Below are 8,207 nucleotides of genomic sequence, written 5' to 3'. Positions count from 1 at the left end.
TATCCTGTTCTCCTAACCAGCTGGGAGATGTTCAACAAGTCCCTCTATCCCTCTCCTTCTGGTGCTGAGGAGTTTCATTGGAAAAATGACCGAACTTGAACTCAAAGGCCCTTCGTGCCCTGCTGTCTTGGGTACGCTAGCCTGCTGGCGGCCCAGGAAACAGGCGGGGACAGTACTGTGTGCTGAGTGCTTAGAGCCACCCGTGATCTCATTTAACCCCATTTCCCGAGGTAGATACTAATGCCCCCATTACACAGATGAGAGTACAGAGTTTTAGAGGCGGGGCCTAAAGCCGGGCAAGTGGAGTGTGGCTCCAGCCTTGAACCCCATGCTCCAGGCGACTCTGTGCCAAGAGCCGACGGCTATGCTAGACACTGGAGCACCAGCCACGGTGGGACAGCAATTGCCAGGCTCCGGCCACTCTTATCAGCACTCTGCAGGTGCCACCTGGCCTAATTCTCACAACAGCACATTCCCCTTTAACCACTGAGGAAACTGGGGCACAGAGATGTTAAGCAACTCACCCAAGGTCACACAGCCCGTCCATGTAGGAGGAGGACATCCATAAGGAGAGTTATCCAAAACTCGAAAGATGGATAGGATTCTGTCTGTATCCTTATACATTGTTTATCTGTGGTATCCTGAGCTGAGACTTACAAAGTGCACCAAGCATAAAGTAAACTCCTGTGTGAGCAAAATGGAACTCACCATATGCACAATTTAAGAGCACCCCGTTGAAGTTTTTCAGGATTTAGGATCCAAAACAACTTCTTAAAAACACCTTCAGTACTGACACAGCACCTGCGTAAGGCGGTGTGGGAGAAGGTGAAGAGGAATCCCCGTTGTTCAGACATTTACTAGCTAGTCACTGAGTTGTGGTTACTTGTGAGCATAGCGAGAGGAACGCCACAGCTCACGTCTTTGGAGACGTGAAGGCCGACCTTCATCCAGACACGCACACCTCCGTAATTCGGTTTTATTACATGAAACCGAGGAATGCAGAGTTCAAAGAAAGCATGGAACCCAGTGGGCAGCTCCCTGAGAAAGTGGTGTCTGAGCCGCCATCTGAAGCATGCAAATCCCAGACGTTGGCTGGAAGAAGGAGCTTTCCAGGGACAGAGCGTACCTCCCAGGTGCACGAGCCACGATGCACGGAGGGGAGGAAGGGAACAGCCAGGAGGAAGGGGGCTCAGAACACAGGCCTGGCTAAGGACTGGGCTTGGTCTAATGGAGTGGCAGACACTATGGCACATCCCGTCCCACTCCCCTCTCCACAAAACAGAACCCCAGCTGATTCAGGCACTGAGCAGAGACCCCTTGATCTCAGTGAGGACAGACCATAGACCCAGAAGATGAATCGTGATTGGTTGGCTAGTTCTAACCCCAATAAAGTATAAAGGGAAGAATGCTAGAGAACTCCTGGGAAAATCCGGCTTCCAGATGAAACCTCAGTGCTCAAGAGAAGAGGACTTTTGCCCTGCTTCTCTCATCCTGCTTGCTTGTGACTGCATGGCACCAAGGTCGTCTGGAATTGGTGACAATTGTAACAACACAAAGCCACCTTGCTGCAGATGGCTCAATGGGAAAGAGAGTCTGGATCACTGATCAAATCCTGGAACCGCCTCCCCCAGGCTCCCTGTATTGCGGGGTCATCACCCGCCGTCGTGGGAGTCATTGACAGCCAGGCACCCTCTTCCTCACAACTGAATGCAGCTTAAACTGATTTATGTGGGAAGGCATTCATCTCGGGGAGGCGCTCTTAAGTCACAGCCCATCCTAGAGCTTAATGACATGAACACCTGCGTGTTGTTCTCTCTCATGGTTTGGTGGGTTGACTGCCCATCTTGCAGGATGTTGCAGTCACAGGGAAACTGGGGCTGCGATGTCCTGAAGGCTCACCTGGGCTGGATACCTAAGGCGGCTCACTGGCAGGCTGCTGGCAGGATCTGAGCCGGCGCGGTCTGCTGTCGTGCCCACACTTGGCCTCCTGAGTGTCTTCAGTGTCTCACAGTATGGTGGCTGGTTTCCTGGAGTGAGTACTCCAAAAAAGAGTATTCCTGGAGGCGCAGGCATAAACAGCAAAGTTTTTATGAGGCACTTTCAGAAGTCACACAGCATCGTTGGTCAAAAGCAAACGACAGAAAAGCCAAACTCAAGGTGAGACTAGCAGGAGGTGTAATTCCGTGCAGTGGCCATCTCTGAAGACGAAATACTGCACCATCACAGCATTTGAAGTGACGGGTGCCATGGTCAGATGATTGCTGGGTTGGAGGAAAACCCAAATAAGGATAAAATGGAGGGACAAGCAAGCTGGATTTAGAAGGTCGTGATTAGCTCCCAATATCCATTCCGTCCCTCTGTGGTGTAGCCGTGAGTCATCCCTTCTCTGCTCTACACTGACTGAGTCAGGAATGGGCAGACCTAAGCCACCGTGGGCCAGGGAGACTTGGGCAGAGCTCTCAGGATCCCAAGAAAGCTGGTTCCTTGCTGTTAAGAAAAAATACCAGGAAACCCATCTCTCTTCACCCAGACATGAACATGGGATCATTCAGAACTGATTACCATCGACTGAGGTCTTATGGCCAGTAAGGAGTTGAGTAGTGGTCTTCAGATGATCTTGCTGTTGGACTTAAAAGAAGGGAATACTGTGGGTGATAGAGCAAAGTTCTCAGAAGAACCGATCTCCAGTGGCTTTGTTGATCCACAGAACCGGAGCTCTCCAGGGACAACCTGAACTGCACTTTAAAAATTGTTCACAAATGATTTGAATGGAGAGCGTCACTGCATAAATTCTGCAAGGCTGCAAGTATACTTAAAGACGCGAGAGCAGGTATCCAGAAGGTTAAGGGATGGGAGTGGAAGTGGGGATCTGGGGCAAAGAGGGAGAAATGAACAGAGGGATGGATTACAAGTGGTCTGTAAACTTAGCAGTCTGGATGACTTGACTTAGAGCCACGATACAGCAGTAATGAGTTGAAAGCCCTTAAGAAACTATCTAAAGGAAGAGTTGCAGGAATGGACTCAAGAGTGTGTATGCAGGGGCGTTTGGGGGGGCTCTGCTGGGCGTCTGCCTTGGGCTCGGGTCATGATCCCAGGGTCCTGGGATGGATTCCTGCATCAGGAACCCTGCTCAGCAGTGTGTCTGTGACTCCCTCTGCCTCTGATCTCTCTCGTTTTGCTCTCTCTCAGATAAATAAATAAAAGCTTAAAAAAAGACTGTGTATACAAAACTACACGTCTGACATGTTGTTGGGTTATGGGAGGATTAAGGCATTTTAGTTAATTTTATTATGCCAACAAATCTTTTTGATTGTAGATCTAAATTGAAATCTCTCCATGGTAATTCACTGGCTCCTCCACATAAATCAATAGTAACAGTGACTGACACACAGCACGAACCAGGTTAGGTGAGGAATTATAAAGGACAATGAAAAATACACTTTGGTTTAATTTTGATTTTCCCCAAGTAGTACAGACATTATAGCTTAAGAACTCAACTAAAAGCACAAAGTTTATAACAAAAAAAAAAATCAGTCCTGGCCCCCACTTCCCCACCCCAGATTCCCAATCCAAAAGCCAACCGTTTCTTCTAGTTACTTCTTGCGCAGACCTCCCAGGTTTCATCAGCATGCTACCCGCCATCTGTGACGCTTTCAGTTCACTATCACCCGCCACCCCCCACCGCCGAAGGCAAGGATCCCGGGGTCTCGCCTCACTCCGTGCACACACTGCACCAGTTCCCATCTTCTCAGTGTCGTTTGGACCCATTTTTTAAAAGGTCATTCTGCATGTTTTCATGACTACATGACTTTAAATGTGGTTCATTGCTAAACCAAACAGTGATTGATTTCTGTAACGTTTTTCTTCTGGGCAAGCATAATTGCCTTTTCCCCTTCAATTTGCTGGGTGACAGGCCCACCCAAGTCCATTCCCCTTCATCCAGCTTGACATGGTCACGTGGTGGGGAGGCCTGCCCCCGGCTGCTGGGGGCGATCTCCTCCCCTCCTTTTCTGAATGAGCTGTCCCACACTGACTTCTTGCTTGTCTGCTCTCATTTGGGAGCTGCATATCACCCAGAAGCGTCTTGAGAAAGCCTGCCTCAGTAGATCAGGAGCACCCCAAGGCAGAGGCCCTTGCCTCTTCTCTCCCGTGTCTGCACTCATTCCCTGGAGCTTCAGAATCTCTTCCAGCCACTAGACCATCAGCCCGTACCGTTCGATTCCCGACCTCTCCTCTGGCCGCAGACCCGAACACCCACCTCCCCCTGGCACGTATCCACATGGGGGTCCAGTGCCCACTCCCAAAGCAGCTCTCCTCCCATCTTCCCCTCCTTAGAAGCAGGGACACCAGTCACACAGTGTAGTTCAGGCGGGAGATCTTGGGGCATCCGTGATCCCCTTTCTCTCCCACCTCACAGCAGCAAATCCTATCAGCTCCACCTTCAAACTGTGTCAGGCACGAGAACCCCCAACTCACCCACCCCTGCTGCCGGGGCCTGAGCAGGAGCCATGCTCATCCCACGCCAGCCACACTCTGGGGCTTGGTGAACCTTCTGAGCGTTTCCCCATTATTTCTCTCTGCCTGCATCACTCCCTCACAAAACACTCATGGGTCTCCTTCCCTCGCTTTAGCGTTCTGTCCAAATGGTATGTCTTTGGAGAGGCCTGTCCTGTCCACTCTCCGTAATTCCTTATCTCCATCCATACTGTCCTTTCCCACATAGCATTTCATGACCTTAAGCCACATCTTTAGTTGTATACATTTAGGGTCTGTCTTCCCATGACCCTGTAACCTCCAGGAGGTTGGGATGTCACCTGTCCGGGGTCCTGTGACTCCAGTGCTGAAGGTAGTGCTCAGGAAATACCTGTTGATGAATGCGTGACGTGAATTCTAATTAACATTCCTAGAAAGGATCACTGAAACTCAAGTTGAAACCACTGATCCGACAGGCTGCATGGATACAAGATAGAATTAGTGGGCTGAAATGCTGACAATAGAAATTTTACCACGATGAAGCACAAAAGGACAAAAGTTGGAAATTTTGAAAAAAAAAGTTAATTTACATAAAAGATAAATATATTCATATAAAGAAATAGTAGGGTTTTTGTTTTTGCTTTTTACTGTGGTAAAACACTTACCTGACAAAACTTACTTCTTTAACCACTTTTAAGTGTACGATTCAGGAACATTAATCACCCTTTCATGTGCTTAGTGACTATTTGCATATTTGCTTTGGAAAAATGTCTGTTCCAGTCCTTTGCCCATTATTTACTTGCGTTGTTTTGGTTTTGTTACTGAGTTGCAGTTCTTCATGTATTCTGGATATTAAGCTCGCATCAGATACACAGTTTGCAAATATTAGGTAATTTGGGAGTGGAGAGGGAGAAGCGGGGTCACCCAAGTGGTCAGGTGTCTCCAGGGCTTTCTGAGAAGCCCTAAGCCTAACCCATGGGGACAGCCTAATTCCTGCTTGTGTGGCTAGTTGCTGTGTGATGCAGCTGGAGGTATGATTATTCGGGATGGATGACTTTTGAAATGGATGCTTCTGCAATCTGAGGCTGAGTGTTTGGCACTCATGTTGTAGTATGTACAACCTATATTGTATATATAGGTATATAATATTGGCTATGTGATATATTATACAATATTCTATATAGTATTATACAATAACTATATAATATTATGCAATATTAGTTGAGTGGTCGAATCAGGAAGAGAGGGAGGTTGTCGTGTAATTCAGGATCCCAAGATTAGATCATCCTGGACTATCTTCAGGGGCCTAAATCTGATGACAAGTGTCCTTATAGGAAACACAGAGGAAAGACATGTAGAGAAAGAGGAGAAGACCCTGTGAAGGTGGAGGCAGAGACGGGAGCGATGAAGCCACAAGCCAAGGGACCCATGGAGCCATCAGAACTAGAAGGGGGAGCAAGGGAAGTCTCTCTCCTGGAGTCTTCAGAGGGAATGCAGCCCTGCGGACCTCTGGATTTTGAACTTCTGACTTGCAGAACTCTAAGAGACTAAATTCTCTTGTTTTAAGCAACCCAATGTACGGTAATTTGTTATGGCCACCCTAGGAAATGCCTACAGATTTTGGTCCTGGGAAGCCGAGTGCTGCCGTACCAAATGCCCCCCGCTGTGGAAGTGGCTTTTGAATTAGGTGATTGGGTGGAAGTTGGGAGAATTTTGAGCTTCACGAGAGATAAAACCTGGACTTTCTGAAGAGACTATTAGGGACTTTAAAGTCCCTGGACTTTCTGAAGAGACTATTAGGGACTTTAAAGTCCCTATTTTTAGGGACTTTAAAAGCAGCCTGGTGAGGGCTCAGAAGGAAATGAAGAGCATGGGAAAGGAGGTTGTCCTCTCAGAATGCACAGCTCGTCCAAAACAGCATGTTATTCAATATGGATGTGACAGACGTGTGCTGAGGGCTCAGAAGGAGATGAGGAACGTGTTATTGGGGACTGGAGGGAAGGTGATGTTTGCGCTGTGCCGGCAAAGAACTTGGCTGAATTGTGTCCTGCAGTCCTGGGGAAAGTAGAACCTGTCGGTGATGAACTTGAATAATCAGCTGAGATTTCTAAGCAAAGTGTGGAAGGTATGGCAGGTCCCTTCCTGCTGATTGTAGTGAAATGGGAGAAGAAAGAGGTTAAGTTGAAGCAGGTATGGTTAAGCAAAAACAAAATCAGCCTGATGACTCAGGAGAATCTTGGCTTATCCATATGGCAAGGGATGAAAAATGAGTAGCTTCATTGTTGAGGGAGTGCCCTGGACAGACAGAGAGAGACAGACAGATGTGCAGACATCCTGGTCAGAGTGTCCAGGATGTGGCTGGACAACGTTCTGCTGAAGATCCGAGCAGGGGACTGAAGGGTCCACTCAAATACCTCCGCAGAGCCAGGAAAGGACATGTAACTGAGTAGTTAAAGAGCTAAGTGTGCACAGCAATAGGCTGACGCAAGCTCGGGAGGATAGCACAGATCCCGCGGAGATGCCCTTTGCAAGCAGGATCTGAATCCAGAGGCAGTCAGGGACAGTGTGACACGTGACATGAAGTCCAAAAGGTAGGTGTGACAGAGACAACATAAACAGCCAGAAAGAAACTGGGCAAAAATGTTACCTATGAAACGGGAAAAATATGAGATACTCAGCACGTAGAAAGAGCTTCTGTAAATCCGTAAGAAGATGAAAATCACCAAAAGAAAAATGGGCAAAGAATGTAAACTGGTGATTCCTGGAAGTGCTGCACATGCCGAGAGAAGCCGCTAAATGTCAGGGACAACCAGAAGCATCAAGAGGAGAAGTCAGCAAGGCGTCCTTTAAAGGCCACCAAGCTGGGGAACGTTCCAGAAAGATGGAGTATACCTGCAGGTGAGCCAGAGCCTGGCTGCGCTTCCCGCGGCATGAAGGGCCGCACCGCCCTGGGGCCGCCAGCCCTACTGGCCCAGGAGCAGTGTGTGTGGCGGCCGAGGTCAGTGTGAAGGCAGGAGTCCCACACGCGGCTGCGGACCAAGGGTCCGCAGGGGACAGCCCAGTGCGTGCGTGGGGGAGTCCGTGCACTGGAACAGGACGCTTGTGGGACGCGGCGCTCCTAGCAGGCCCTGCCCGGGATCAGACACGCGCGGCTGAAGGGCCAGCGCAGGAAGGCCTGCGGGGTGATCAGGGACACGTCCGGCCGCAGACCACGGCCTGCTGGCTTGAAGCATCTGCTGCGAGCGCCCGCGCACCGCGTCCGCAGTAGTCCGCGTAAGTTCCGGAAGCCGCACCGCGAAGGCAGGAGCCCGCGGAGGTGGCGGAAGCCACACACCGCACTGCTGGAGAACCTCGCCCCGCTAGCGTTGGTCCGAGCAGAAACCTGCAAGTGCTACGGGTGAACCGCTGTTTCTGGGCATTTCTATAATTTTTATTTAGGAAAGTGCCTTCGTGGGTTCCTTCTGTCGTGGAGAAGGGAAGGGCAGGCCTGCGAGTGCAGGGCAGGCATTTACTGTTAGCCTTCCTCCCGGGAGCCCGGAACCGGTCCTGCACCGCAGGGCCACAGAACATCTGCTCCCGCCTCTCCTGGCTGCCAGGAAGACTCCAAGGCCTACACCCACCGCCTCTGCGAACCAGGCCGCCCGCTTTCTTCCAGCGCGCAGGTGCCTGGAGGCGGAGCCCCCCGCTCGCCAGCCCCGCCCCAGGCCTTATGTCACTGGGCTCCGAGGCGCGCC

Source organism: Enhydra lutris, unplaced genomic scaffold (assembly GCF_002288905.1).
Source record: "Enhydra lutris kenyoni isolate GAN:26980312 unplaced genomic scaffold, ASM228890v2 scaffoldscaffold69, whole genome shotgun sequence".
Lineage (NCBI taxonomy): Eukaryota > Metazoa > Chordata > Mammalia > Carnivora > Mustelidae > Enhydra > Enhydra lutris.
This window is presented reverse-complemented; position numbering follows the sequence as displayed.